The sequence below is a fragment of the Schistocerca cancellata genome, chromosome 2, assembly GCF_023864275.1.
Source record: "Schistocerca cancellata isolate TAMUIC-IGC-003103 chromosome 2, iqSchCanc2.1, whole genome shotgun sequence".
Classification (NCBI taxonomy): Eukaryota; Metazoa; Arthropoda; class Insecta; order Orthoptera; family Acrididae; genus Schistocerca; species Schistocerca cancellata.
Window position 1 is genome coordinate 725,978,874 of NC_064627.1, and position 22,120 is coordinate 726,000,993.

General features: G+C 39.9%; 1 protein-coding gene and 1 long non-coding RNA gene across 2 annotated transcripts in view; both read right to left on the reverse strand.

The window, feature by feature from the left end:
* LOC126162524 (macrophage mannose receptor 1-like) overlaps positions 1-22,120 on the reverse strand; it is a 163,707-nt gene that overhangs the window by 43,531 nt on the left and 98,056 nt on the right. The window lies entirely within an intron of this gene.
* Positions 1-22,120, reverse strand: part of LOC126162525 (uncharacterized) — a 40,521-nt gene that overhangs the window by 16,412 nt on the left and 1,989 nt on the right. The window lies entirely within an intron of this gene.

Sequence of the window (22,120 nt, forward strand, 5' to 3'; positions counted from 1 at the left end):
ACTACATGCATCATATTCTCCTCAAGATTAAGATCGTTTATTTTTTATTCTTGCAGATCCAATTCACTTGCGTAACAGTTGTAATCAAAGGGTGAAGAGTGCCAAAGATGTTGCAGCCCATAGGGGCAAGGCAAATATCAGTGGAAGTAAACCTGCAGCTGCAGTCAGGAAACCGAGCGTCCTATTTCTCCTTTGCCTTAAAAGCAAACAATTTTGTTGCGAATTTTTCTACATTTGTGGACTCAAACCTTTCTTTTACGTCTGATATGACATCAAGTGCTAGTTACCATGTCAACTTGTTCCACTTGCACTTTAAAAATACATCACGAACGCTGACAAAAATAATTCTCCTGCTCTCTTAGGGTAATAATCTGTCGGTGTTCATTATACTTGGTTCTATATGAAATACGATATGATGCTTTACAATCCATTTTCATTCACTGTCAACCACTGGGTGGTATGTGCTACCCGCATTTTACTTTCTGAACTGTCGGTTAATATTATGTTCACCTCTAGCCACGTTGGATACATTTTTCAGGTTATGTCTTTAACAGGCCTTCATCTCTCAGCACGTAAGTGCAGTACATTTCTTAATCCCCAGAGGTAATTCCAATAATTTTCCCTATCTTAAAATATGGTGTGCACTTGGAAAGCGGCCGGTCGGAGTGGCCGTGCGGTTCTAGGCGCTACAGTCTGGAACCGAGCGACCGCTACGTTCGCAGGTTCGAATCCTGCCTCGGCCATGGATGTGTGTGATGTCCTTAGGTTAGTTAGGTTTAATTAGTTCTAAGTTCTAGGCGACTGATGACCTCAGAAGTTAAGTCGCATAGTGCTCAGAGCCATTTGAATCATTTTTTGAACTGGGGAAGCCGCTTAATGATTGCTGTAATAGATGTTGCGAATTTCTTTGGATTCAACATTTTCATATTATGGCATTTTATTGTTTGCAAATTTCTTCAGATAAAGACGGATTACTTACGAATCCTTAACAACGTATAGTTTTAAGAGAAATCCAATGTAATCAGTGATCAATTACAAAGCATTCACCTTTTTACCATTAGTTAGAATTAGCTTACAACATATAATAATATTTCTTGCAAGTGAATGAGTACTTCTGTATTCCTCTGCTTACAGGTGTGTCAGTTGCAATTACTCGTAAATTCACCTCCGGAAGCATTTCTTCTTGGATACATTGTAGCTTTCGCCATTCCATTACTAAATTTTAACTCTATCCACTACTACATTCGTATCATTTCCAGATATTAGACTAATGTCTGGAAGGTATAATAGAAAAAATATTTCGCAAATTACAGTAGTCGGGTAGTGGGGTCCTCGATTCAGTTTTGATATCAAATTGATATGCAAATTAATTAAATTAATCAATTCATCACCCCCGTCCCGACCACTCCCACCCTTGTCCCTGGATGACGTCACTGGTTTTCTCAGCAGCACCTGTGCCCCAGCCCCCTCCTGCCTCCCTCCCCCTTCTCCCCCTCCCCCCAACCTACCCTACTGGTGGGAATTTCGAATTTTGGCGAGAATTTTTTTGACCCAGGCCTGTGCTGACACCCCCCCCCTCCCCACCCAGGAATTGATGGGAAATTAGAAATGGCGGTGCCCTTTCAGGACTCGAACCCTGTTCCTCCTGGGTCGAGAGCCCAAGTGCACCCCCTTAACACATTTAAACCATCAGAGGCACTTGGAATGGACAGGAAATTAAAAATGATGGTGCTGTTTCTGGGATAGGATCCCAGGTGCTCCTGGATGGCAAGCCCAAGTGCACCCCCTAACACATGTAAACTGTCCAGATATGGGAGATGAAGGTTAGGTTAGTGTACTTTATTTATTTTTGTCGGGAAACTGATCCAAAGATCGGTCCTAAATACGTAATTAATCACAAAGATTGGGCCTAATTTTACAACTATATGCAAAGCGCTACACAAGGACGGCATAAAAGCACAATACACCACGAAAACTGATGTTACCATAAAATTGGTGTTATCATGCAGGGAAAAAAAGTTTCGTAATACCACTTGAAAGTAGCGACAGGCATTCTCAAACTCTACCCTACCCTACAAGCTTGTGGGAAAAAGGCTGGGGTGTAAGGTACTATCTTTATACTTTTTAGTGGGAAATACGTTCAATTGATGAGATGCCTGGTGTTGGACAGAGAGGAGTTTAAAAAGTGTATTACCTGTAAGCATACAGTATCTGTCACTTGTTGACGTCAGAGTTTGGTACAGACTCATGCCCAAAAACCACCCTTCAGCACTGGTAATCGAAGCTAATTCACACTACCGCAACTACTGAAAAAAAAACTGTGTCAAAGTTCTAATTACACCTCGGAATTGTTGCGAAGAAACCAGCACTCGTAATGAATGGGTCATAATGCAGCACATGTACTGGGGGAAAATCGTCGTCCTAAAAGACTGCAGAGGAGGTGGTAGTTGAATGTGCGTTCTCCTCGATAGGCGTCCACAAACTGCTGAAAATCGAGGCCCCTTTCCTCGCGCCCTCCACCCCTCCCTCCCTCCATCGACATACAGTGGGGGGACACATGCTCCTTCAAACGGTCAGCTGCTTCCCGACCGCCTCACAGCGAGGGCAGGCCACTATCCACCCTTTGCTGCCACCCTCTGTGCGCGCTGGCCACACTCGGCTTTCCACCATCTGGCCGCCGCCTTAAGGCGATGGTCTTAGACAACACGAAAGGGAAATTAAGTAGCATAGCTCCGCCCATCCAGGACACTCCAGATGGCTATTTCAAAAGTTGGCTGTTTTCGAAACAGAAAGCCCCACCCGCAGTGCCTTCAGAATAAAGCGCGAATCCAGCATCACTCAGAAGCGTGATAAAGGACTGCCATCCCGACAAAGGGAGAGCAACGGCATTGTAGGGAAGTCCCCCGCCGTTCTGCGCTGGACTGTTTAACATTAACTCAACTCCTATAATAAAGCAACTATTAAGAAAGGAAAAAACATTCGCGACGATAGTAAATGTCCTCTTTCCATGAACATAGGCAAAGTCCATTTTCTTTTAGTTTTATGAGCAAAATCGCTAGAGATTTTACTTTACACTGCAGTTGCTTCTCATTATTTTGTCACGTCCAGTGAAGTGTAACACCACCGATCACAAATGATCAGCAGCGACATGCCCATCCTGCGCAAAATCGGAAAAAAACTTCGACTATTTTGATGCTAGAACTACCGATCACTGCAGAATGTTCTCGTTATTTCGAAACCATTATCAGAGTGAAGAAAAAGCGAGAATTTAAACTCCAAAGACAAAAAAAATCTGTTAAACAATTTCTTACAGCTTGTTGAACAAATTACACGATCTGAGAGCGTCTCTCGCATTCCGTGTCTACAAATAAACTCTCATGCACATGTTTATTGCAAAAATTTGAGACAATCTTTCAAATCATCGGCACACACGTCGGAAAAAATCACATTCATTTAATGTTTGACAACAAGCAGCTTTAATTCAAGAGATCATATCAGTCTTGCACACTATGACAGGTACACTTTTACCAATGCGATGCTATATCGTACTTGCATTTACGAAACAAATCTTGAGAGCCTATCTCGCTCTGTGTAGGTGTGAGATTGAAATTTCATTAAAAGATACCTCCGCAACGAAATAAGCACCACTTGGTAAGAAGCATTCCACGGTGCCCTAGCCATCTCTTCCACTCACCAGGCGGCGAGTCATTGATATCAATTTGATAGACTAATTAAATTGGCCATGAGAATCACTTTGCATGGCGAGTAATTTTTTTTCAGCAGTCGTATTATACCCGCCATGTAGGAAACTGGGAATCCATGGAGGGAACACGATGTTCTTTTCGAGGAAGACTATTGAGAAATGACATCTGAATCTGACCAAAGAGAGATCCTATAACCCACAACATACATTTTGCATAAGTACCACGCTATTAAGAACCATGATCATAACGCCTTGTTACCATCACCCTGCATAAAAAGGGGTCTTGAGTCTACAGGCACACACTGCTGCTTTCAGGCAGAAACGCCATCCGCAATTTGGAATCAAGTCTAACCACATATTTGCATTGGATCCTGTAGAGATGTCTTTTAATGATTACAGGCACTGGTGAATGATATTCGTGAAACTCTCATGTCTCGAAATGAGTCACCTTTTCTTTTTTTGAAACTGTCTGCTAAGGATCCCATCCACCAAGAACTCCAGGACGGTTTTTAGCAGTCCCTCAGCATCTTGCAACTACTCCTAAGTCTCTGCCCTGCCATCCATGCAGCTTAGTCCATGTGATCGTCCCAGTTTAAGTCCGACCTGTACGGAACTCGGAGAGCGCTATATCTAAGACCTTCTGCATCCTTGTGGGGAAACAGGACGAGCTGAGTTAATCCGACAGGAGCGCGTTTTGACCACAGAGTGGAAATGGGAACATGGTGTCATCGCTCTGCCAACCGTGTACAGTGTGTAAGGCCACCATCAAACGAAACTTTCCCCTGCAACATGAGTTAGTAGAAGAGATAGTACGAGCAGCTACGGTGGTGTTTCTTCTTGTGAAAATTAGGAAAACTACACATCATATATGGCATGGAGGAAGGACGAAGATTTTGCAACACGTCTCCAAACTACATACAGGTAGGCCGAAGCAGATCTGTGTCTCTCAGGGTGCATTCATGTCTATCGCCAAAATATATATGGCGATCCTATTAAATACACAGCTATTGGTTCACAGGAGCAGATGGTTCGTGATTGGAGTCGCTTCCACATACCGGTGTAAATTTTCGTCACTTGTACTGTAGGATGACCATATCCAAACAACTAGCAATCACACGAGAGGGTTCCTGTATTGATCCTTCATAAGCAGATTAATACATTGTTTTTTTTTTCAGTTGTAACACACCCAATCAGAGTACACCACCACACACTTTGTTTTTTCTACCATCACTTAGAGACCCGTGTCAGCTGCAGCTAAACCGACATTAACACGTTTCGATCCATTGGCTCTCATAGAAAACTGAACACTGCATGGTATAAACTGTACAGCTACCACACCACAGGCTGGTCGAAATTAAACATAGACACGATGTTTCTCATTGACAAAATTTGTAAGACATCACAACATATGGAAACTGGAAGAGTTTGTGGTATTGTAGAGCGCTTCCAACAACTATTCGAATGTGATTACCTGTACAGTTAATCTCATCTTCCCATCGAAAGGGTAGCGGATGTCTCGGTGCTCCGTTTCGAAAAGCATTGTTCCTTCATTTTGCAGTCATGTACATGACTTCTGTTACAGTATTGACCATTGCCAGGAGGTGCTGTTCACAACATGCGAGATGTAGCACAAATAAAAAGAGGCAATGTTATCTTATTGGTGAAAAAAATAGAAACATGTGTAGGGTATCACAGCATATGGAAATAGGATGAATCTGTAGCAATGAGTAACACTTCCAAACAACTGTATTAAGGTGATGAACTCTACATTGAATCCCATGTTCATTAGCGACAAGTAGCAGATATCCAGTGTTCCGTCAAGGTTGCCTCCATCTCAACGGAGTAGTGTCAGTCAATCATTATGTGTTAATGAACAGCGTACCAAGTGGATAGTCAGGACTGGAAAGATACCATTGATATGGAGCAATGTACTTTAATACACACCGCAGTTGATAGTGAGATCAGTTTTAGCAATTTTACCCAGAAGTCGGAGAGAGCAATATCCACCACATTCTGCAACCTGTGTAGAAACAGAGTGAGCTGAGATAATGCTGTAGGAGCATGTTTTGACCACTCAGTGGAAGTGGGAACATGTTGTCGTAGCTGTGCCACCAGTGTAAGATATGTAAGGTCAGCGTCAAATGAAGCCTGCTCCTGCAACACGGCGACAGTACGAACAGTTACGATGGTGTTTCTTGCTGGGAAAATTAGGAAGTCTCAACATCGAAGCAGATCCGTGACCCTCAGGATGCATTCTCGTCTATCACCCAATCATTTTATCATCGTTATTCTGTACTATTCGGGAGAGAAAAATTACGAACTATAACAGCTTCGATCATACAATGTAAGCTTCGTTAATATCATCCAAAAGATCTTTTACAGCATCTCTCTTTTCCGATATATCGAAAATGAATACCATCTACATGCCGGCATCTAGCATATGCGGTGATCCTATTAAATATATAGGTATTTATGCATTGGAGCAGGTGACCAGTGATCGATATCGCATGCACACACCGGTGTAAAGCTTCATCCCCTGTTCTGTTCAAGAACCTTCTCTCACATGTTATCAGTCACAGGAGAGGGACCCTGTTTCATTGTTTGATACACCGCTTTTTCTGCTGTAACACGCCTTGTACACTGCCATCCATTTTTCTTCCTAAACGACTTCAATGCCTGTGTCAGATTCTTAACTGACATTGACACGTTTGGTCCATTGACTCCCCCAGGAAACTAGGCATTCTACAATGTAAATCACATTATGTGGTAATTAACTTTGTACCAGTGGACTGTTGGGATGGAAAAGACACTGTCGATGTACTGTAATAATAAGCATTGTAGTTAATAGTGCGATCAATTTTAGCAGTTTTATCGTAATCTCAATACCAACAATGACAGCATGCTTACCAAATTCTGTATCATCACTAAACAGCCCGTCCACTACTTTGCGAGTACCATCGCGAATGTAAGTAGATGACTGTGCAGTATGTTCATTCATTATTAATTCTCGAACATATACACCAAAGTATACCAGACGGTGACCTACATACCTCTAGCACTTCGGTCATAGTCCGCAACTTACGATGGGAGTCACAGGGCATTCTCGCATTCTTAGGATAAAGTTAGAGACCGTAAGAGCTCTTCGCATTGTCTTTGATCAACACTCCCTTCAGCTGACCAGAAGCAGATGGCTACATCCACGTTTCGTGTAGGAACAGGGCAAACCGAGGAAGTAACTGCTGTCCCGCGCCGATCCAAGAGCACAAGATTTCTCCAGATGCGCGAATGTCGAAGAGGTTAGCACCCCTTATCGGTATACAGTAGATATGAAACTGTTTTGATGACAAACAGACGGTTAAGAACAAGAAACGGGTGGCTTTTGTGCATGATGGAGCACCAGATGGACGGAGTTTGCTGTGTTTTACGTAACTCAACTTCGCTAGCAATTTTAAAGTATTGTTCTAGTGTCTGGAGTCATTACCAAGAAGGTATTGGTAAGAGAGAACATAAACACATGCACTCCTAAGGCTACAATGTTATGCACTTGAAACACGCTATAATGTTAAATCGTTGCAGTTTCTGAACTATTAGTCGTGTGTAATGCAACACTGTTACTATCCCAATGTAAAGAACATATTTTTAGCGCATGACATACATTCCCCTTGCACGTTTCTCTACCAAAATCTATGATGATACCTATGTATATTGTTCTTATTATTAGTACACAGTATCAATACTGGGGATAAGAACAATATACACAAAAATTTAAAATTACTTACTCTTGCCCAGAAAGGAGTCCAGTATTCAGCAACGCATATTTTCAGTAAGTTACCAGCAACCATTAAGAGTTTAGTTTCAGACTAGGCAGAATTCAAACATAATTTAAAAGAATTTTTGGTGGCCAACTCCTTCTATTCCATACATGAGTTTCTCAACAAGTGCAGTAGATAATTTCAATGAAAATTTATTGTACTTTAATTTTTGACAATACTTGGTTGTAACAGCCAAGTAACTACCTACTGTGTGAATGATGGATGTATGGAAAGCACACGTAAGTCTTAAATCTGTAAATAGTGGAAGTTTAATTTTAATCTGACTGTTCTTAACTGAGGATCACTGAAATGAATAATTTACTTTAATTTTTGTCAATACTTGGTTGTAATAGCCAAGAAACTAGCAAATGTTTGAATGATGGATTAAATGAAAGCAGATGTAAGTATTAAACCTGTAAATATTAGATGTTTAAATTTAATTCATGTACATAATTTTACTGTTTATTGACTCAGGATCATTAAAATTAATGAAACTCAAGTTTTCCTAATTATACTTTTGTAATGTGTTTATCTGTCATGTTCCACAACGAGGAGGATTCCCTCTTTTATGGATCTATGGAATGAATAATTAATCTAATCTAAACTGTAAAATGAAAAACTACTTCCTTAAAACAGCGATTCCTTGTGATACACGTACAATACAGCTTTACAGTGGTGTGTAGCCCCCACTATTCACATGCTATCACGGTTCAGAACTTGTACTATGGTAACATCAGTCCTATATATAATGATAGTAACGGGGAATGCCTCTTACGAAGAAAGGGACAAACGCTTAGCAGCGGTGTCTGACATGTGAAATAACACGTCATTCCGCCACTAACTCCGTAAACGGGACATCCGTCAGGCAGATGTATAGACGAAGACTGTAGTACCTCATAGACACCTGTCGCTTAGAATCACCGTACTTATGAAACTGAAGGCTCGATATTACGCCCAAGATGCGGCAGGGGAATGGAGTACGTCGCATAAATCTTCGTTCGCCTTGAGAAATGTGTCGAAACAGGATGGAAGTCCTCTGATGACCGAGAGGTTTGCTATTAACGATCGCAAGTAGACAGTGCTCTACGTCACACACAAAACACGCAGTTGTATGCGAGTCGAACGCAGGTTATGTCACACAACTGATGCATGCCGACAGAACAATGGAAAAAAATGATCAAATGACCTGCAGGACATGTCCCTCTCTCTCTGGAATGCATCATCAGTCTACCATTAAATCCTACCTCGTTACAGCTCAATCTCATCCTATCACTCCATTCACTCTCTGCCATCCTTTAACGCATATGCAAGCAAGTTTAGAGGCAGACGGCTCTCTTTTTTCCAGGAAAGCATCGAAGACAGCAGTCAATTTGCAGCGTTTCACTATTACCTCAATAGGCATACAATAGAATGCTACTTCGACGAAAAATAAGAGATTGTATCCCCGGTTCCCGGTGCTTCCATCTCCTCGTTTTCCCGCATTCTTGCTGTTGTATACTCGTTCCCATGTACAAGAATTGTTCTGCATCAATCCGAAGACAAGCAATTACTCCTTCAATTTCCCGACATTTAGACATATTTTCGCTTAATTTATACGTAGTTTTCGCAATTTTATCTATTTTTTAATGTCACTTCTACCCATGCGATCATGACATAACCTCTCATTCTGTGTTCTAAAATTGCTTGTAAATGTAGTACGTCTGCCAACACCCAGCGCAAACGCACTAATTTTGTGGTCGGGCGGCGTAGTATAGCACTGTATTCGAATGCAACCAGTCACCTCCAACCGCATTTTCTGCAGTTGCAGGACGTTTGCTCTGTTTTCTGTATGTCTGGGAGCCATCCGGGACACTAGCACATACACAGACATACAGAAAACAGAGCAAATACACTGAAAATGTGGAATATGTGGGTTAATAATTACATTTACATTTACAATAATTACATTTTGATACTTGTTACTGAAAAATAGAATTTCATCTTTAATATTATAATGCTTAAACCGCAGGAAACTGCACAGGATATGAAGCAAACTTTCCATCAATAGTAGCTGCTTTACCACGGTAGTTAAATTCTACGTTTATCGTCTCAACAAACTGTGTACGCCACCGACACATTTCCCCAAGTCATACGCGGCCGGCTACGATTCCATCGTCTCCTCCTGCGAAAAAGACGACACTTCATCTGACGAGACCTCCCACACTGGCGCTCCGGACTACACGGGGACAGTGCGTTATCCTCCTTCACAGACAAACAATGACCGATGTGACAATTAGCGTGAAAAACGTTCAATCGCGACGAAAGAGACTCGTCACCATTAGCCATTTCATTCGACACAAGTAATACAAGTCCGATATGTATAATTGATAGGTCTGGTTTGTTTTTAACGTTTACTGTTACAGGCTTACCTTCAACAATTCTTTTTAATGTACCAGCGTTTTACCTACAAAGGATTTGATTCTACCGGTGTACCTTGGAGGAGGTATACTGGTAAAAATTCGTATCGCTTTGTCACGTATAGTAGGCAAGAGAAGTCAGTACCTTTGGATAAAGTAACAGACTGGACTAGTATTGAGAAACAATGTGGTGCTCGTAATACTGTATTTCAGACTAATCCATTATATTTTGGAGTACTTGTTAGTGGTAGTGACTCATTAACTGCATACACTCCGTGACAATTCATGCACAAGCAGGTCCCGATTTGCATTACCGGACGGCTTGCATTCCTGGTACCTGATCCGGAAGCACGTATTGATATCGTCTCAAAGACCTTTTATCGAAACAAAATAAATGCGTCAGCTGCAGTTATTGTATTAGAAGAAATGGGATACTACAAATATGATTTAGAACAATTGTAAAGACAGTTTAGGGACGCCTACATAGAATATGTATTTATGCCTAATTGTATAAGATGTGCTAATAGATGTTATGATTTTAGGCAGGGTCGTTATTGACCTCTGTAGTATACATATTAGAACCTCAAGTCATGTCTCAGACGCACAGCCGTAGGCCACCCTAGAAATCTGCCTTGTGGGTAAGGAGCTGTCCTATATTATAGGGCCTCAATAAGTTAAAAGCTCCGAGGGCGGGGGTGGGCGTGATCGAAGGCGAGGGTGGACGGGGGAGGGGGTGATTAATTGATCAAATGAATTAATTTGCATATGTTTGATATCAAAACTGCATCGAGCACCCTACTACCCTACTACTAATTATATACTTAACACGTACAATAGGAATATTATTCTTACGGCGTGTATTACGTCAAAAGATGACCGCTACTATTGCCCCACATGGGAAAGGGAAACATCTTTCACAGCAATGAGTGCCGTGACTGTCTCTGTAACGCCCCCTGTCACACAATAATAGAAACAGAAACCTGTGGCAGAGGACTAACGAACTGTTCACTTACGCTCGTTCGCCCACATTCGATTCCTTTTCTTCTGGTGCACACCGCAATTTCAAAACGCATCATGTGAATTGCTTATTTCAGTAGTGGTACAAGTCGATTTTTGTTCATTCTGAGATACAGAGTTCCAAAGTTAAATGAGGGCTGAAAAATGTGAAGTTGAGATACCAGAAATATTCAAGCTTATGGCTACTTGCTAGAGATGAATTTCAGAAGCGTTATAGGCAGAAAAGCGGAGGTAATGGACTTGTACCACTATTGAAACAAGCCCTTCATATAGTACCTGTTCAGCTAGCGCAAATCATGCGTTATATCAATGTCTACGGCATATAAAATTAGACACGATCGGACGCTTATGGCTCTTCATGAGCACTTATTTGTCAATCATGTTTTCACTCATTCGAATTCAAAATACACTTTCGTTACCTCATTTCACCCGGGAGGGATACCTGAACATATTTAGTTCAGTGCTATTGGTCTGATTATTATGAAGGGCGATTTCGAAAGCAGATTATGTCGCAGTAACGAATATTACAGAGAATTTTGAAGAGCCTCTACGGAGCGAAATTTGAAAAATTCTAAAATATTTTGCCGCTTAAAGTTATCTAAAAATAACAAACCCTCTTTGTAAGGAAAGAAATATACATAAGTATACTAGGTCCACTAGAGTTATTAGGTCACCAGCTCACTGTCTTAGTAATTGATAAGCTAGCAGGGTAAAAGGAACACAGTTTGTAGAGGACAAGATACAAGATTATTTAATTTTTAGTTATTTCCAGAATAGATATGTTTTCGAAATGAAAGAACATGATAAACAAATAAATAAGCAACAAAATCAAAGCCTTTATAAAATGTATTTGCCTAAAGAGAACAGCATCAAACGTTTTTTTACCAAAGCAGATTAAATAAAGAGCTAACCGACTATCAAACTAAAGATACAGAAGACGAAAGGCCAAATCTAAAGTCTGTGGTATAGAGTAGCAGGACAAAGTCTCAGAAACCAAAATTAAAAGGAAACTCATAAAATTTGGAATGAGTATATACTGAAAGCTATCAAAGAAAACTAGGATGCATACAAGGTAGCGTGCTGAAAAGTAAGGCCTCCGAATTTTTTATTCTGTTCTTAGAATCGGTTGATGCATTACATGTCGTGGATATTACATAGTCGCATTTGCCGATTCGCTGGCGCAAGTTGCTGCCCTCTGTCGTTAGAGGGCTCCTAGGTTTAGCATGCAACATGGTGGTGTGTAACGTAACTACACTCCTGGAAATGGAAAAAAGAACACATTGACACCGGTGTGTCAGACCCACCATACATGCTCCGGACACTGCGAGAGGGCTGTACAAGCAATGATCACACGCACGGCACAGCGGACACACCAGGAACCGCGGTGTTGGCCGTTGAATGGCGCTAGCTGCGCAGCATTTGTGCACCGCCGCCGTCAGTGTCAGCCAGTTTGCCGTGGCATACGGAGCTCCATCGCAGTCTTTAACACTGGTAAGGAAGGCGTCTCATCAATAGTCGCTGAAACGTCGGAATTGTATGGTTGACAGAAGCCTTAAACCCAGAAGAATTTTATTGACTGAGTTTCTTACCGTCTACAAATGGAACGCCTTCTCCTTCAGCATAATAATGCCACACCACACACGAGTGCTGCGACATCCGCAACAGTTCAACACCTCGGGTTCACTCTCATCGATCATCCTCTATACAGTCCCGACATGGCCCCATCCGATTTTAATCTGTTTCTAAAACTTAAAGAACTCCTACGAGCACTTCACGAGGACTTCCGTTCGATAGCGATGAAGCGGTGCAAGCACTTGTTAGGTTGTAACACCGTCAACAAACAGCCTACGGTGACAGTGTCAACAAACTGGTCTCTCGTTGACAGAAATGTGTTCGTAGCCAGGGTGACTATTGAGAAATAAATACGTATACATGAAGAATAAAGATGTACTATGTTGATAAAAATTGTTTTATTAAAAAAGACTTAAGAGTTTATACGTGTAAAAATGTGAGGCATTACTTTCCCACATGCCCTCGTATAAATATAAATCGGTTTTCCTTCGATATACTTTCTACGATTGGTCGTAGGTTCAGTATTGCCTCCTTAGTCCCTGTATTTCTCCGGAAACCAGATTTCCTGTCAAATATCAATTGGGCAAACCGTTTTGTATCTAGTTGAAGCATAAATTGGAGCAGTACTAAGTTTCGCACAGCATCTTAACAGGCTACTTGCACCGGTAGCGCCTTTCATTGACTGTGTGAAGTTCATCTTAACAGGCTACTTGCACCGGTAGCGCCTTTCATTGACTCTGTGAAGTTTTCCATACGTCATCTAATTTCGAGGAGAAAGGAAGTGAAGCATGCGATAAGTCAACAAATCCTTGCATGCCTCAGCGCCGGTGAGAGATAATTTGGTGATGACTCACTGCACGATGGTTCCTTCATAATGGAACATAGTGGAACCTTACCACGTACCATGGTGCCAGATATCCGATCTGAAATACTCGACTCTCTCTCTCTCTCTCTCTCTCTCTCTCTCTCTCGCTCGCTCTCTCTGTTTTTCTACCCATACAGTCAGCATATTAGCTGCTTTATATACAAAATCTCATTGCTTGGTTGTACACATTATTAATTTGCATTAGTTTCCTTTAGTATTATTTGTAGTTGGTTTTCATACAAAGAAATTTTGGTAACAATGGTCTTACATTGCTTGATGAATTCTCAAATAGACATTAAAAGTAACATGAAATCTGGAAAACTAATATGGATCATACGCGCTCAATTAACGTAATTTCGGTCTTCGTTCCTGCAGAAATAAATATGCAGACATGAAAGGTGTAGAATGTTAACAAAATTTCTTTCAGTTAAAAATCTTTAACAGTTTTAGCATTAAAAAATCAGGAGCATCACTTTTCAGCACGCCCTCGTATAAAAACTGAAACAACCCCACAGATGAGATGAAGCAATACTGTAGGTAGAGAAGAAATATTGCTAAATATTCAGTAAAAAAAACGCATACCAGACTTACTGGGATAGATTTCTTTCTAATATCGAGAATGATATTCACGGGTGACGAAAAGATATGAAGTTCTATCAGTGGCGAAGCGTGGCATTTTTTGTAGGGTATATTGCAAATCACGAATTTCGGAAGAAGAAAAAAAAATCTTAAAGCAAAAACTTGTAAAAAAGAATCACTGCAAAAGTAACTTAGTTACATATTTCTACTAAGAATGGAACTACTACAGAATTTTTTATAAATAAATGCGTAAAATATTAAACAGCTACACGTTAATGAAGTTATAACACATAGTTACTCAGTGTTAAATCTTTTTGTAGATTGTTCTATCCTCCTATTCTTTTTCTACGCGTAAACATCCACAACACGAGATATGAACTCCTGCCCTCTGGTTGGAGATTTCATAGTTACCTCCTCTATAGTCAAAAGCGTCACGTTTGACAATCTGTCATTTGTCTTGTGTTGCGAAGGTATGTTTTAACGCTTTTCAATGTACTCAGGCTTCTTTCGCAATATGCGGTGGTTGCTGGAATTGCAAGAATCGACGACATTAATTTCACACATTCACAGAATCCGTTGTTTATAATGGATTGAAGGAGGTCTAGAGGCAATAGACGTTTATACATAAACTTGACTTCTCATTTCAGACTTTAACTGTCAAAAAAGGATAGATTTTAAATAGTTTTCCAACTTCACATATCGGGAAATTGTTTGTCCAACTGTAACCTGAGAAATTATCTCATCTACAAGTTCTGTAAAATCTGTTTCTTGAATGTCCTAGAATCTAGTTTCCGTGTTTACTATTACTGTGTCAATTATTTCTAATGTTAGTTTTCTCTCTTTCTGAATACTTGCTTCTGTTTCGTTAAAATTAATTTCAGATACTACTACTTAATTTTTAAGACTCGTAGCTTCCACTATGCGTTTCAGAATAATTTCCTCACACCTTAGTCTTTCAGAAGCTTTAATGCAGTTTTCAATTTGAAGCTTACAGCGTGTTATGCCCACAGCTTTGCTTTGCAAGACGTGGAACAAAATATTAGTATTCTGAAAAATCGAAATGTATATCTGCAGCACCACAAGAAACGTTTGATCATCCACCATACTTAAGGCAATTGTATCAAATGGCTTTACGTAAATAATTTCCATCCCACTCTTCATTGTCTATCACATCATTAACTGGTGCTTTCAGGTATGTATAGTGAACAATAATCGTTTGTACAGTGCATGAATGAAAATTCCACCTCGTTTCACAACGCCTCTGTAGTTCCCTTTCCCTCAGAAGTTCACTTCTTATACAGGAAGGGCTAAAAATGTGTGAAATCCTGTTGGATTTTCCACAAAAATTTTCACTTGCGTAATTCTTTAATAAGCATACATCAGGGCTAGATTCAACTGACGTGCATGGCAGTGGATAAAGAGAGCCTGAGGATATGCTTATTTCACAATAGAATGAACACTGTAATTTTTCCCTGCCGTTGCACTGCAGTCGTCGTATGTTTACGATACAAATTTGTTTTTATCAATATTCCACCTGCTTAGCACTTGCAACAAAACTGTGGCTATGCCATATGCACACTGGTCTTTGTATATGTCTTAAAACCCTACGAATCTCTCTTGTACTCCTCCTGGTTCCTGTTTGAAAAACGAAAAATTACACTGATTTGACTTCGAGTTGAGGCATCAGTTGTTTCGTCAGTTTGTACTGAAGTAAATGGACTATTATTAGCGTCACTTGAAATTTGTTGATGAATAACATTCGTAATACAAGCTATCAATTCATTCTGTGTGTCAGAGAAAGTGTCTAAATACTCCATCGGATGCTAAATGATTTTTTTCATGTATTGTTCTCCTTCTGCCAAGAACTACAAAAATGCTAAATAATTTTCTTTGTTTACTGACACCTCAGATTCGTCTTGATCCCGAACTGTTGCCGTGCTAACATGCAGATAGTCGAAATAAGTCTCTTCATTACACTTCTGTTTCGGTCAACCTTTCCGTTCTGTTTCAAAGCTTCCAGGTGAGTTTGCCCCTGAAAGATCATGGTTGATTCTTACTATACATAGTTGGTTGTATTTAACAGCTGCTGTGGTATGTGAAATGGAAAATTCTTGTTTGTTAGTTTTCGAAAGGAAATTTTGAAGACTCTCTTTGCCTACTCCCCGCTTACAGCATTCAAAACTGTCATTACCCATTCCTAATAGTACACAGTAAACACACAAAAGTTTGTTCGTACAACGCTGTCAATTAACCACCGTTCTGAATTGTTGTATTGTGTTTGGAAATGTCTTACAAATTTTCCAAAATATTTCGTTCTTTCACCAGGAGTTTCATCTCCCAAAGATAGGCGAGAGAAAAACGTAGGGTTTTCAATCAAAAATTCAGTCAATCTTTTGATGAAATAAACGCGTCCATGGCAGTTAGTGGTAGTCAGCAATCCAATGCGCTACAAGATGATTTAATTCACAGCTTATAGTTTTCCTTTCGATAACGCAATCACAAGACAAATTGATGATGACGCCTCACACGTGACAGGGCACACTGAAATATACTTCACTTATCATTTAATCGCTATCACTACTTACTACATTTTAAATACGAAATTCTTCTTGCAGGTTTCACCATAAGTACGTCTAGCACTGTTGATACGAAAACGTACAGACACGCTACTGAACTACCAACGTTTAAAATAAGTAGGTCTACTATACTTTAATCTGAGGAACAATGAAAATACATAAGGTACTTCCTATCATCCTGCAACAACATCCAGAGATGCATTCACATTTATTTTCTATGAGTTATCGATGACTTCTTGCTCTTTGTGTTTTAAATAAACACTTAAATTAAGACTTAATGGTTTCACATTCTAGCCGGATTGCTGTTGGCGTGCTAGACGATGCGAAGTAGCGCTATATGTTAGGAAACTGCTGAATAACTTTTCATTTTACTTATGAGTGTATTCGCCTGCTGGAGAGAAGTAGAAAGAAATCAAACTTCAGCTTTTAAAAACCGTATCCACGCTGTAGGAACCCCAGTTCGCCTCATGAAAGAAAAGAGGCTTACAGGCCATGCTCGTAACAAGCACGGAATTCCGAGCTTTTATTGGTCGCAAAGCTAGAGGTGTGATGCATTACACTGGCGGGTACATATACCAACTTCAAACGTAAAATATTTGAAAAAATTGTCAGAGTACGTGATTACATCGGATTAAATCCAGTTTGGACCCAATATTTTGGAATTTTTTGGGTAGATTCAGCCTTAGGGCCCTAATAGACGTTTCGCCACTGGGTTCTGTAAACTAAAATACAACAGAAAAAGAGAAGATACAACTAAATAATGCTTAGAACAATGGGTAAGCCATTAGGAGTATGGTATGATAACATAGGGCAAGAAACTGAAATTGAACCAATAAATGCGAAAGGATCAAAAGAAATGTGTCCCACGAAATAACATCTGCCTTAACAGCACTTAAGAACATAAAAGCGACAGGAAGAGATTGTACAACTGCTGAATTGTTAAACTATGGAAGAATGGCGCTACACCAATGACTGGCGGCTTTTAAACGAATTGTGGAAGAACAAGAATATGCCCAAAGATTTAAAGTTTGCTAGAGTCATTTCAAATAAAAAAATGGAGATAAGAGCCTATCTAGCAACTACGGAGGAATAAAGTTTGATGTACTCGGCATACAAGATATGCTATGATTTTAAACACAAGACTCGAAAACATAACGGTAGAAATACTGCATGAGGAAGAAGTAGGTTTTAGGAAAGGACACTCTACGATAGATGCAGTTTTTATTTTACAGTAAATAATACAAGAACGCAGAGAGTATAATGAAGAAACACACATTGCTTTTAACGACATTAGAAGCATTTTTGACAGTGCCAATAAACGAATTATGAAGATAATGACAAACCGCAGACATCCGAAACGTCTAATAAATGCAATAAAACGTTTATATCTGAAGACAGTCACTATAAATCTCAACGGAAAAATGAGACACCAACAAAGATGTACGTCAAGGTTGGTGTAACTCCCCAAATTTGTTCAACATTTCAATACGTGAAATAACGCTTAATTGAGAAACATAATTTGGAAAAGGTATATGCCTAGACAGGAAAATCTTAAATAACCTACTGTATGTTGACAACGCAGTGAGGCTAGCAGATACAAGGACCGTCAGAAAGAAATTTACTTCCTGGAACAAATAAATGCAAAATTTGACTTGGAGATCTCTACAGGAAAACATAAGGAGAGATAACACAGTAGAACCAAAACAGTGATAGATACGAATATTTCATAACAAGTAAACCAATGCACTTACCTGAGATGTAAGGCGACATGTGGGTACAGCAAAGATACACACAAGAAACAGAGTAAATTCTGGCGGGTATGTGTAAATATTAGCAGAAACCTTAAAAACAAAACTAGGAAAGATATTAAAATTAAGTTCTACAAAACTGTGTCAGCCACCAAACTGCTTTATGGAAGCGAGACCTGGGTGATTACTAAAAAACTAGAAGGCCGTCTTCATGCACAAGACATGAAATTCCTGAGAAGTGTTAAAGGTTGCACAATAGAACACAGCCAAAAGAGACAAAATACTAGAAAATAACTAAAAATTATAGTTACACGATAAAATTCTAGATTACAGAATAAACTGAAACGAATACAGAGAAAGAATGAAGAGTGACAGATTCCACTTAAAGGCTAGAAACTGTGTGTCAAAGAGGGAACGGTAGTAGAGGAAGACCCCAGCAAAGATGGCTACCGTAACAAATAATTTAGATAATACCTGAAGAGAAGAGCAAGACTTGTCCGTCTTCTCCTCCTACAGCTGACATACTAGCGGGCACTCGGCATCTCAGAAGCAACTGTTCTTCTCAGACGTCAAACAGTGGAAAGCCATTTGGTGCTGATTGCGCACGGCCGAGGTTGCCACAGCTTTCACCGTACGGTGAAGCGTGTGACGAAGTCTGCATTAGGAGGAAGTTCCGTGACGATGTTGGCCTGCCACTGCCTAACGGTCGGTAGGTCTGGTTATGTGATCTGTGGTATCACTGTGTTTGCATTACCTACATCATTCCACAACAATTGTCAACATTTTCAAACCTGTAGCAGGTTTTTTTTTTCCTTCTTTGTGATCGTAGATATCCTTCTCATATAAACTGCTTGGTTCATAGCCGAGTCAAATCAACATTAATACTCAAACTTTTAATCCCATAGCAAACAATACGCACACTGTCAACTTTAGTCTTCGGGGGTATCAATTGGTGAACTATAGTGTTACCAGTCTTCATGATTACGTGAATGAAGTTAGAAAGTTCGTATCATGTTTTAAAGAAACATAAAAAATGCTATATCCTAGGAAATAATGCCATCTGTATAGAATTTAATACTTCGATATCGAAAAATTTGAGTCGTAAACTGGTGTTTTTAAGATAGTGTTACCCACGTAACGTAATATTACCTTCTCTCCGTCGTTTCTCCCTGTAACCACCGCTCACTGAAGAAACTGCAATACAGAAAAATATGTTTTCTCATAATCCGCCTGCAGCTGGTACCTGTGAACCAGATAATCGAGATGTTGGTTCCCGGAGAATGCCGTTATATGCTCTCTCTCTATTATATTATAAGTGTTTCTTGTTGCCGCCATCTTGGACAGCCGTACAGATAAGTTAGTTTCACTGCTTTGGCCTCCATAGTTTTGTTTATTTTTAACTGATTTTTCACCTGTTTTCTGATCTTTACTACTTTTTGTCGATAGTTTAACTTTCACTTACAAGAAACACATTAAGACGGCCGCTAGTTGTTTGCGACTTGCATCGAGAATGGCAATGTGAGGTACTAATGAGTGAGAAGCCCAATGAAACTACGCAGTTTGTTCGTCTAGAGAACATAATTACGGACTAAAACTTAGCTCATAACATTGTTTTGTATGACTTTATCTGACTTTCAGTTCTACAGTTTTTTCCTCGTATGCGTGATATTCGACCGTAGATTCAATTGTAATGGAGAAGAAGAAACACGAAACGAAATACATTTATCAAAACATGCAGTATTTTCTCCTGGAGTTTCATTATCTGTTGGGAATATCAGGCCATTATAAGAGCTTTGGAGGATTTAAGATCAAATAAGGCAGAAGGGATAGATAACATTCCATTAGAATTTCTAAAATCACAGGGGGAAGTGGCAACAAAACGACTATTCACGGTGGCATATAGAATGTATGAATCTAGCGACATAGCATCTGACTTTCGGAAAAACTTCATCCACACAATTATGAAGACTTCAAGAGCTGACAAGCGCGAGAATCATTGCACGATTAACTTAACAGCTCACGCATCCAAGTTGCTGACAAGAATTATATACATAGAAATGGAAAAGAAAATTGAGGATCAGTTTGGCTTAAGGAAAGGTAAAGGCACCAGAGAGGCAATTCTGAGGTTGTGGTTGATAATGGAAGTAAGACTAAAGAAAAATCAAAACAAGTTCATAGGATTTGTCGACCTGAAAAAACCGTTCGACAATGTAAAATGGTGCAAGATGTTCGAAATTCTGAGAAAAATAGGGATAAGCTATAGGGAGAGGCGGATAATATGTACAAGAGCCAAGACATAATAATTTAGCAAGAACGAAATGCTCGGATTAAGGAGGGTGTAGGACAGGGACATAGTCTTCCCCCCTACTGTTCAATCTGTACATCGAAGAAGCAATTATGGAAATAAAAGAAAGATTCAGGATTGAAAATAAAATTCAAGGTGATAGGATATTAACGACACGATTCGCTGATGACATTGTTATCTTCTGTGAAAGTAAAGGAGAATTACTGGATCTGCTGACTGGAACGAACAGTCTGATAAGTACAGAATATGGATTGAGAGTAAATCGAAGAAAGACGAAAGTAATGAGAAGTAGCAGAGATGAGAACAGCGAGAAACTTAACATCAGGATTGATGGTCACGAAGTAGATGAAGTTAAGGAATTCTGCTACATAGGCAACAAATTAACCAATGACGGACGGAGCAAGGAGGACATTAAAAGCAGGCTCACACTGTCGAAAAGAGCATTCATGGCCCAGTGAAGTCTACTAGTATCAAGCATAGGCCTTAGTTTGAAGAATAAATTCTGAAAACGTACGTTTGGGACACTACATTGTATGGTAGTGAAACATGGGCTGTAGGAAAACAGGAACAGAAGAGAATCGAAGCATTTGGGATGTGGTGCTACAGACGAATGTCGGAAATTAGGTGGACTGGTAAGGTATGGAATGAGGAGGTTCTGCGTGGAATCGGAGAGGGAAGGAATATGTGCAAAACCACTGACAAGAAGGTACAGGATGATAGGGCATATGTTAAGACATCAGGGAATGACTCTCATGTACTAGAGGGAACTGTAGAGGGCAAAAGCTGTAGAATAAGACAGAGATTAGAATACATCCAGCAAATAATTGAGGACGTAGGTTGCAAGTGCTACTCTGAGATGAAGAGGTTGGCACAGGAGTGGAATTGTTGGTGGGCCGCATGAACCTGATGACCCAAGATTGGTGACTCAAGAAAAAAATATGACTGGAATTCAGGATTTTGTTATCATCAAAATAAGCTAACGAAGAATTTCGGGTAGCTTCCTAGATCGCACTTCCTTACTGAGTGAAGAGTTTTTTCTTCATTCTTTTAAATTTTACAAATCCTCACTCCGTAACTGCGTTTCAACGAGCACTGCGCTGACACACACTGAGGTTTCGAGTGAGGATACCTTTTCATTATGCGTCCACAAGCTTAGCATCCTTCGTTATTCATTGAAAAAATTTGTAAGAAATATAACAGCGTAACCGCTCTTGCTGGAAAATGAACATATCTTGAAACAACAACTGCGAGAAAACCACATAAAACAATTCATATGCTTCTGTCATTCAACTTTCCTTCAACCCATTGTTCATGGACGAAGTAAGACTCGCTGAAATAGGCATCGTTTCTATATTGTTAAAAGACGAAGAACAGTTTGGGGCGGTTGTGTGAAAACTTCGGCTGGTATGCAACTATATTTGTAGATTGCGCAATAATTGTTACAAATACTGGTGATGCGCGGCGAAAATTTCATTCTGGTTATGTCTCTCTACCGACGTGTGTTGGGCATGTAATGCGTCGTTGGTACGTTTCTTTGCTCGGGTCGA